The sequence below is a fragment of the Cnephaeus nilssonii genome (assembly GCF_951640355.1).
Source record: "Cnephaeus nilssonii genome assembly, chromosome: 7".
Classification (NCBI taxonomy): domain Eukaryota; kingdom Metazoa; phylum Chordata; class Mammalia; order Chiroptera; family Vespertilionidae; genus Cnephaeus; species Cnephaeus nilssonii.
Genome location: NC_137078.1, coordinates 29,169,014 through 29,179,874, shown reverse-complemented (window position 1 = coordinate 29,179,874; position 10,861 = coordinate 29,169,014).

Genomic DNA, 10,861 nt, shown 5'->3' with positions numbered 1-10,861 from the left:
ACAAACATCCAGCATCCCTGATCTCCACCCTACACTGACTGTCCACAAGGTATTTTTTTAAATGTTTATACCTCCCCCTAAGAGAGTTTAACATCAAATATGCTTTTGGTACAATATTAAGTGAAAAAAATAAGAAATTTTAAATTAGCTAAACTCTGAACTGTGATGTAGTAAAGATAATATTGGCTTCAACATCAGAGTCCTGGTTTCCTAACTTGGCTTCTACCTCTCACTACTTGTGGAATAGGTTAAGGTGCTTGACCCTTAAAGAGAAATTTAATTTATTTATATTTTTATATATTTTAATGAATGGGCATTAAATTTATGATACAATCATAAAGTGCATAATTTTGGGAAATGTATACGAGAATATACAGGTGGGGCAAAAGTAGGTTTACAGTTGTGAGTACACAAAATACAGAGTTTATTCTTGTATTATTATTTATTAATTATTGTATTATTTTTCATATGAACAACTGTAAACCTACTTTTGCCCCACCCTATACATTGCAAGAATTTAAATCTTCAATAGAATTTTAATTTTTCATCCAAATTGTAAATTGGCATTGCATTGGCTATATTAGAAATGAGGGCCATTTTTAACTGTCATGGCTCATATGAAACCTGATTAAAACTCTCCTTTTTCTTTGGGTTTGCATAAAATTGATCATAATTTTAGCATACCATAAAGCATGACGAAAATGCCTCTGAGCAGCTTCATGTGCAATCTGCAATAAGAGCTGCTATATATAGTATAATTCCAAAATTTGAAACATTACAAGTGATAATGATGATTTGCACGTTGTAGCACCTAAAGGTCTCAAATCTCTACTCACAGCTTGTCAAGCCCAGCACTGCGTAGGTGCTGAATGATTGTTCAACACCACCATCTCATTAGTCCCCATCACTGAGAAGCAACTAGAAGTGTTGTCCCATTTCACAACTAGAAATATCTGCTGAGAGGGCTTGTACCTGCTTTGCCCACGTCTCCAAGCACAAATTCTGGGTTCTTAGTACACTGTAACAACCCCTATATTATCATGTTTTCAGTCATCAAGATTCTCATCAAATATGGGCGTAACCTATGATCTAACAAATAAATTAATAAAATTGCAAGGATACTATCTCTTTGCAAAAGAGATAACTCCTAATTTATTTGTCATCTCTCCCCATGAAATATTTTGAGGAAGTTTTTTTCACATAGCCAGAAAACAGAAAAAAAGAAAGAAACGAAACTTCTCTCTAATATGAGTGTGGAAAGTAGTTATCTAAGCTCACTCCACACCTCCCTGCACTCTCTTCGGCAGTGCAAAAACTAAGCTAAGCCTTCCTTTGACTCTGAGCGATGGCATCCAAGATGGACAGCTATTGCTGTTAAGTTTTGATGGAATTCCATGGCTTTTTATAATTTTCCTAGATTCACTCTTACTTTAAGCCTTTTCTCTCATCAGTTTGATCTCTCAAACTCACATAGACACTTTCTTCCACTTTTGTGGCAAACATGGAACTTTGCAAAGCAGGAAGAGAAAGGTGATGGGAGTAATAGTAGTTGGGTGACCGTCCTGGGCTTCTCCTTTTGTCTCCTTTCAGAGTTCGCAATTCTGCACAACCCTCCCCTTCATCTGGGAGGCGAATTTCCTCCTCTTTGCTTCCAACACCCTCTCTATTTTGCTCCATATGCACTTTCCACCCTTCAAGGACCATTGGCCAGCTTATAGCCACTTCAACTATGTTTAAATTATCCTTTGGGTGGAAAAAAGAGATGCTATTCCTAACCCTACGGTGCTGAGATACCCATCATATTAAGACACCCGGTGCTTCCTATTGCTCTGATGGGTGTAGTAACCAACTCTTTCTTTATTCTAAGAGTACCTCTGCTCCTGGTGACTCACCTTCTAACTTCTCACGCCTGTAACTTCAGGGTTCAAAACTTGTTCTTTCTTCTACACTTGTAATTAAGCATTCCTTTTATCACTCACTGCTGTTAGGTCATTTAAACCACCCATTATGTAAAAGGAAATAAAATTAATTAAAAAAATAAAAATCAGCTGTTTAAATTATATCTCCATATTTTTTCAAAGAAATCCCATCTAACTTGATTCCATTCTGGCCAGGGAGGCAATACAAAGTCCTTTTTGACCATGTCCTTCTCTTGCTCACTCCACACCTTTCTGTACTCTCTTCGGCAGGGCAAAAACTTTGACTTGTTTTCTATTTAAACTCATTTTATGAGATGAATGGGTAACAGAAAGAAGACTTCCTCTTGCTAACATAACTATTCCTGGGATAAACAAATCTATTTTTCCACCAGTGGTCAGAAATAAATTATTTTTAAAATCTCAGTGTCTTTATATAGCACAGAGCCACAGTGTTGAGGTGGAAAGGATGGATTCTGGAGCCAGAATAACTTGGATAGGAATCCTGCCTCTTGTAATAGCTGTGTGACCTCAGGCAATGACTGAATTCCTCTGCAGTTCACGTTTCTCATCTTTATAATGGGGATGATCATAATACCTACCACTTTGACTGTGGTGAAGACACCTGAATTTATACATATACAGCCCTTAGAACAGTGCCTGGCACAGAGTGAGTGTTCAATTACTGTATTCTATTCTGCCTGTGATAGCTAGGCACCACACCCAGTCCCACTCACCCACTGGGACTCTAGGACAGATTCTGGGAATCTCTAGGTAGAATCAGGAACAAAGGAATTGTTTCACATCAACTTTCCCTAAAACACTTTCCTCTTTACTGTTAAAAATTCTTTTGATTCAGCACAACCTTAATAAGTACTTATCAAGATAACAGTCCAAAGAAGTATATGCTTCAAATATGATCATTGGAGTCAGTCAGATGAGTATTTGACTCAGAATGTTTAAAACTCTTTAGCCCTATATCCTCCAAAACAATCCAGGTGGTGGCTCTGTCAGCTTCTCCACAGAAACAAAAAGCAATCAGAGGCCAGAGGAAGTTAAGATATTAGCTTTTTTTTCCACTGCAAGAATTTCTCATTTCACATGTAAAATACAAATGGCTGTCACTGCATCAAGTTTTAAGAAAATTACAATAAGGCTTATGGAAGGGAGTAAAAATTATTCGTCCAAAGAAGTTTTGCAATGCCCTGTGTGTATGTGTGTGTCTGTGTGTGTGTGTGTTGGGGGCGGGGGAGAGAGAGATAGTGAGGGAGGAAGGTCACTGTTTCTTTTACTTCTACCCCATCTAGATTATCCCCCAATCCGACATTTCTTAATCTGAGTTTATTTTCCAGGTCATTAATCTTATTTCTCAATGTTTCATAGCCTTTAAAATTCTCCATTAAAACAACATCATGTTAAAATATCAACATTAATCATCATTTTCACTTCTTCCTTATTTTTTCCTTTTCTCCTGCCATCTTGTTCTTTTAAAAAATCCTTTTCCATCACTATTTGTGAGTAGTCCCTGACCTTTCTTTGCACCAATCTAAGCTGATCCAAATTAATAAATCAATTTTGAGTCTCCCAAGGGAGACAAATGGAAAAGCAGGCAGGCCTATATCCTGGATGTGGAAACCAAAAGAATAGCACCATGGAACCATATGCTCATCTTGCAGTATTTCCAAAAAAACCCACAACAACCCAAGCTACCAACCAAACAGAAAACATTACAAATGAAAAGCAGATCTCATAAGTCCTACAGAGACAGGTACCTACCACCCCAACTTCTCTTTTAGCTCTCTTTTCAGTGTTTTATTGCTGAACTATGCGGAAGTTTCTCTCACCACTGAGCATGCTCTGTTCTGGTTATAAATATAGAGAGCTTCTTTTACATCTATTTTAAGCAAATCAGATATCCCAGAATACAGAAACCCCTGGGTGAACGAGGATTTAAATTCAGAAGGGGAACAATAAGAAGAGGAGGTAAATTCCAGGAATTTTACTGACCCATTATCTGAAACAAGTTAAATTAGTTCAAGTGAATGTACTTAAGTCTTAATATTGCAACTTAATGGTTTTATTGCCCAGAGCAACAAGTTGAGGGCATATGTGCATATTTGTTTAATTAATACTCTGTCTGGGTACATGTAGAACTTTGGTCACCTGGCCAAGAATAAGTTTATTGGGATTTTCTTAAGGACACTCTCAGCTCTGGAATTGCTCACAACTCTTCATTATTCTTATTGTCTGGCATTAGGACAGCCTGGTGTTTCTAACACTCAACTGGAGGCTTGGTGACTGCTCCCTGAAGACCATTCCAAAGCATTTCCAGGACTTTCCAAAACAAACTAGCTGCTTTCCTCTGCTGTATATCCTGAGGCTTGCTCACCACTCTTCAGCCATTCAAAAGCTCCCTTTCCACATAGAATCCTTCATAAGAATTGCTGGTGTGTTGAGTCATTTTGAGCTTGAGTGGTTTTATATATATATATATACATATATATATATATATATATATATCATCTAGATAGAAATAGAAAGGTAGATTAAGTTATAAAATATCTTTGTAAGATTTTGTTTGTTTGTATATCCAGAATGCATTCAATTTTTGTTAAATACAGAATTCTTTAGGTAATTAGGTTTCCAGGCCTGTCTCTAAAAATTTATGTAAACTTTAGGGCAGTTAAATTAGAATGTTAAAATTATTTCCCATGGGAAAGACAATGAAATAGTCCTAACAGAGATATTGGAAGATAAGAATTCCCTGTCCTTGCTATAGTCCCAGTCTCCAGAGTTGAATTATCTTTATATTTCTCTCTTCCTTTTCCATCCAGGCTACTGTAAGCATCAAATGTGGTGATGGATGTGAGCATGTTTTGTAAATGGTAAGTTAACATACAATGGGATGCATGATTTTTCTCTTTCTTTTTTCCCCTCTCTCCCAGGAAGTGAGAGTAGATTTCACCTTCACTTTCATGCTTCCCTCAGAAAAATAGTACCCTCCAGGGGTACTTCCCAGCAGCCAGACAGAGAATCCAATATTGGACAGTGACAACAGGGGTCAAGAGAGCATCTTCCACATCCCATCCTTAAACAGAAAATGGCCTATGTCAGTTGTGTAGTCCCTGGGGACCACTGGTGATAAAAGATATAGCCACAGTAAAACTATGGAAACAGTGAAAAGACCAGTTGCCAGGGGTTTGAGGAAGGAGGGATGAATAGACAGAGCACAGAGGATTTTCAGAGTAAAAATCCTCTGTATGGTACTACAGGTCATCATACATTTGTTCAAACCCATAGAATGTACAACACCAAGAGAGAACCTTAATGTAAACTGTGGACTTTGGGTGATAATGATATGCCAGTTATAACATATGCACCATTCAGGTGGAGGATATTAATATTGGGGAAGGCTGTCCATGTGTGGGGCAGGGAGTACATGGGACATCTCTGTACCTTCCTCTCAGTTTTGTTATGAACTGAAGACTACTCTTAAAAAAAAAAGTCTTTTGTAAAAAAGGGGGATATAGTATAGCAACTCTGGGTGGGGGGTGGGGAGAATAGGTACTAATGTTGTATGTTAACTTACCATTTACAAAACATGCTCACATCCATCACCACATTTGATGCTCACACTAACCTTGCAAAGTAGGTATGATTTCCACCCTATTTTATAGTGAAAGTAAATGAAACTCCAAGTGGATAAGTGACTTAAACAAGGTTACGTGAAAAATGAATGGTAGAGAAAGGATTCTAAGTCGGTCTTTAATATGCATTTATCTTAGAAGCACAAGTAGAGAAATGCTGTATAAATTTATTTTACTACTAGAAGCCTGGTGCATGAAATTTGTGCACTGGTGGGGGGGTCCCTCAGCTCAGCCTATGCCCTCTTGTAGTCTGGGAGCCCTCAGGGGATGTCCAACTGATGTCCAACCTTAATTTGGACATCCTTAGGGCTGCTGTGGAGGTGAGGGAGGCTCCCACCATTGCCACTGCACTCGCCAGCCATGAGCCTGGCTTCTGGCTGAGCGGTGCTCCCCCTGTGGAAGCACACTGACCACCAAGGGGCAGCTCCTGCATTGAGCATCTGCCCTCTGGTGGTCAGTTCACGTCATAGCTACTGGTCGTTCAGCTGTTTAGTCGATTTGCATATTAGCCTTTTGTTATATAGGATTACTAATCAAATTGCCTTTGTAGATTTAAATAAAATAAAGTGATTGAAACTTAATAAGCATTTTTCCTGTTTTTTTAAACACCCATTTAATAATATTTTAAAACTTATTCTCTTTTAGTAATTTAAATGTTAAGGACCTAAAAATTTGAAAATTGTACCTAACAATATAATAAGTAAGAATTTATTACAGAAATCCAAGAATGACTGAACATTAAGAATTTTATCAGCAGAATTCACCCATTAATAAATTAAGGGGAGCCTGGCCAGTGTGAGTCAGTGGTTGAATGTCAACCCATGATCCAGGAGGTCATGGTTTGATTCCCTGTCGAGGCACATGTCCAGGTTGCAAGCTCGATCCCTAGTAGGGGTCATGCAAGAAGCAGTCAATCAATGATTCTCTCTAATCATTGATGTTTCTATCCCTCTCCCCCTCTCCCTTCTTCTCTCTGAAATCAGTAAAAACATTTAAAAAATAAATTTAATTAATTAATTGGAAATTATAGGATTATATCAATATATGATGAAGGAATAACTGATAAAATTCACTGGGCACTCATGATAAAAAATCTTTAAGTAAAATAAAAATAGAAGAAAATTCTTAAACACAACAGAGTGATTTTCAGAAACCAACAAATAATGAAATTAAAAACTAAAGAAATGTCCATAAAATGAGAAACAAGATAGAGCTGCCTAATATTACCACTTTTATTTAAAAAACTGTTTTAAAGGCAGCCAGAATTGGTGGGGCTATGGCCAGAGAAAGGAGGGAGCTATATAAAGTTGGGCCCCAAGAAATCTGCATCAAGAGTCCCCATAGATCCTGGACCAAGATCTGAGAAGCTCATGTACAGGGCCTGTGAATCCTGCTGTTGGGAGGCTGAGAGCTAAACAAATATATTAGAGATCACAAGAGTTTTGAGACATTGGGATTGTGGCCCAGCCAGGGTGATGAACTCTTATGAAAACATAGGGCATTAGATTAAGGCCCTAGAAAAGCCACATTTTACAAGTACTATCTATGTTCCAGAGTAAGGGTCATATACTAGGACTCGGGACACAAATGGTACTAGAACAGCCTAAGAAAGCATAAATCATGCTCAAAGTCACTAATCATCTGAGAGATGCAAATCAAAACAACAATGAGGTACCAATTCACACCTTTCAGAATGGCTATCATCCACAAATCAACATATGACAAGTGCTGGCAAGGATGCAGAGAAAAAGGAACCCTAGTGCACTGCTGGTGGGAATGCAGACTGGTGCAGCCACTGTGGAGAACAGTATGGAGTTTCCTCAAAAAACTAAAAATGGAACTCCCATTTGACCCAGTGATCGCACTTCTAGGAATATATCCCAAGAAACCAGAAACACCAATCAGAAAGGACATATGCACCCCTATGTTCATAGCAGCACAATTTACAATAGCTAAGATTTGGAAACAGCCTAAGTGGCCATCAGCAGATGAGTGGATTAAAAAACCTTGGTACATCTACACAATGCAATACTACACGGCTGTAAAAAGGAAGGGACTCCTACCATTTGCAACAGCATGGATGGACCTGGAGAGCATTATGCTAAGCAAAATAAGTCAGTTGGAGAAAGATAAATATCACATGATCTCACTCATTTGTGGAATACAATGAACAACATAAACTGATGAACAAAAACACATCCAGAGACAGTGAAGCATCGATCAGACCATCAAACCTCAGAGGGAAGGCAGGGAGGGTGGAGGTAAGGGGGAGAGATCAACCAAAGGACTTGTATGCATGCATATAAGCATATCCAATGGATACAGAGCGAGGGTGGGGGGTGGGGTGGCAATGGAGGGATAAGGACACATATGTAATACCTTAATCAATAAAGAAAAAAACACACAAAGTCTGACTGGATAAAAATCTACCTATTATATATCTGCTATCAAAATAAAACTCAACACCCTTCAAAGGAAGACAATATAATCAATTCTCCCTACAATGTATCACTAACAATGTCCAGCAGGCAATAAAAAATTGCTAGGATGCTGGGATTAGCAGATAAGAATTTTAAAACACTTACTATAAATATGGTTAAGGATGTGAAATAAAACATGAATGAATGTGAAGTAAGATATGGTAATCTCAGGCAAAATATAAAAACTATAAAAAGAGCCAATTAAATGCTAAGCTGAAAAATATAAAATCTGAAATAAAAGATCCCCTGGATAAGCATAGCAGCAGACTGGGCACTACTGAAGAAAGTGTCAATGACCTTGAAGATAGCTCAATAGAAGTTTTCCAAATTGATGAACACAGACAAATAAGATTGAAACAAAATTAAACAAAGCCTCAGCGACCTGTGGGACAATATAAAGTTATCTAACTTAGTATAAATGGAGATATAAAAGAAGAAGAGAGAATAGAGAAAAAACGTTAAGCAATAATAGTAACTGAGTTTTCTAAAAGTGTTGAAAGATATAAATCATCAAGAAAATTTTACCTGGGGATATCATAGTCAAAGTACTGAAGAACAAAGATAAAATTACAAAAAATTCAGAGGGGAAAAAAGATACATTGTGTAGCACGTGGTGAAAATAAGAATTATGAATGACTACTACTCATGAAAATCCATGAAGGTCAGAAAAAATAAATTGATATAAAACAGATATAAACCTATCAATCTAGAATTCTACAGCCAGATAAAATATCCTTCAATAAATTAGGTTTAAATAAAGTTATGGATAAAAGAAAGCTCAGAAAATGTATAAGCAGCAGAATCTCACTTCAAAAAATGCTAATGAAAGTTCTTCAGGCTGAAGGGAAATGATAACAGATGGAAACACACTTAGTTACACAGAAAGAAATCAATGCCATCAATCATAATAAATATGTGGAAAAATTAAAAAACTGCCTTTAATTTTTAAAAAATTTCTTTAAAAGAAAATGGACTGTTGCCTTGGCCATTGTGGCTCAATTGGTCAGGGTATCATCCCACACACTGAAGGATTGCAGGTTTGATTCCAAGTCAGGACCCATATGCAGTTTGTGGGTTCGATATGATGGGAGGCAACCTATCACTGTTTCTCTCTCTCCCTCTCCCTCCTCTCTCTCTAAAATCAATTTTTTTAAAAAGAAATGGACTATTTACATTAACTACAATAACATTGTGTTACAGATTTTAAAACATATATAGACGTAAAATATATGATGATTCATAAAGGATGAAGTTGGGGGTATATGGAATTATACTATTGCAAGATTTTCATTTGTTACATGAAGTGGTATAATATTAATTTAAGCAGATTGTGATAAAATTAAGAGTGAATAGTATAAAACCCTATAGCAACATGAAAAAAATACAAAGAGGGATATCTATAAGGTCAACAACTGTTGCTCTCACAATTGGATAGTCATATGGAAAAAAATGACCTTCAATCAATACCTTGTATGATATAGAAAATTTAATTCAAAGTGGATCATAGACCTAAATGTCAAACCAAAAACACTAAAATTATGGAAAAAACATAGGATAAAATCTGTGACTTGGGTAAGGCAAACATTTCTTAAATATGATACCAAAAGTAAGACCATAAAAGAACAAATTGATAAATTAAACTTAATCAGAATTAGAAATTTCATACATGAGAAAAAGAATGAAGTTGAAAGACCAGCTAGAAATTGGGAGAAATGTTTGCAAATCATGTGTCAGATAAAAGACTTATATCCAGAAAATATAAAGAGCTTCCACATTCAATAATAAGAAAACAACCCAATTTAAAAAAAAAATGGTCAAAAGAGTTGAACAGACACATCACCAAAGAAGATATAGAGCTCTAGCTGGTTTGGCTCAGTGGACAGAGTGTTGGCCTACGGACCAAAGGGTCCCAGGTTCGATTCCAGCCAAGAGCACATGCCTGGGTTGCAGGCTCAATCCCCAGTAGGGGGTGTGCAGGAGGCAGCTGATCAATGATTCTCTCTCATCACTAATGTCTCTCTCTCTTCCCCCTTCCTCTTTAAAATCAATAAAAATATTAAAAAAGAAGATATACATATGGAAAATAAGCAGATAGAAAAAAATGTTCGATCTTAGTTACTAGGGATATGCAAATGCCAACCACAATGAGATGCCACCAAACATTTATTGAAATGGCTAAAGTTGCAATGACCAAATCAGTGATGGTGAAGCTGTGGATGAACTACAACATTCATACACTGTGATGACAATATAAAATGATACAACCCCTTGGGAAAACAGTTTGATGGTTTTCTTAAATGTTAATCAGATACCTATCATAAGATTCAGCCATTCCACCAGATATTAACCTAAGGAAAAAGAAAGCATATGTCAATACGATTTACACACAAATTTTCATAGAAGTTTAATTTATAATAGCCCCAAATTGAACACAATTAAAATGTCCATCAGTAGATGAATAGATAAAAAAATTGAATCCTTATCCTATATAATAAAAGGCTAATATGCAAATAGACCGAATGGTGGTAAAAACGAACAACCGAACGCTATGATGTGCGCTGACCACCAGGGGGCGCTTGTGGAACATGGCGGGTGTTGGCAGCAGGCAGCAGAGCATGGAACATGGTGGGTTTGGCCTCGGTGGGATGTTGGAGCAGGTGAGCGGAGGTGCCAGACCAAGGTGGGGTGCCGATCGCCATCATCGGGGCGAGCCTCTGGTGATTACTGAAAATTCTTTGCTTCCGTGCTCTGCATTCCCGCCCAGCGCTTGCACCTGCTGCTGGTGCCGGCCCCACTTGCACCCACTGCTGGTGCCCGG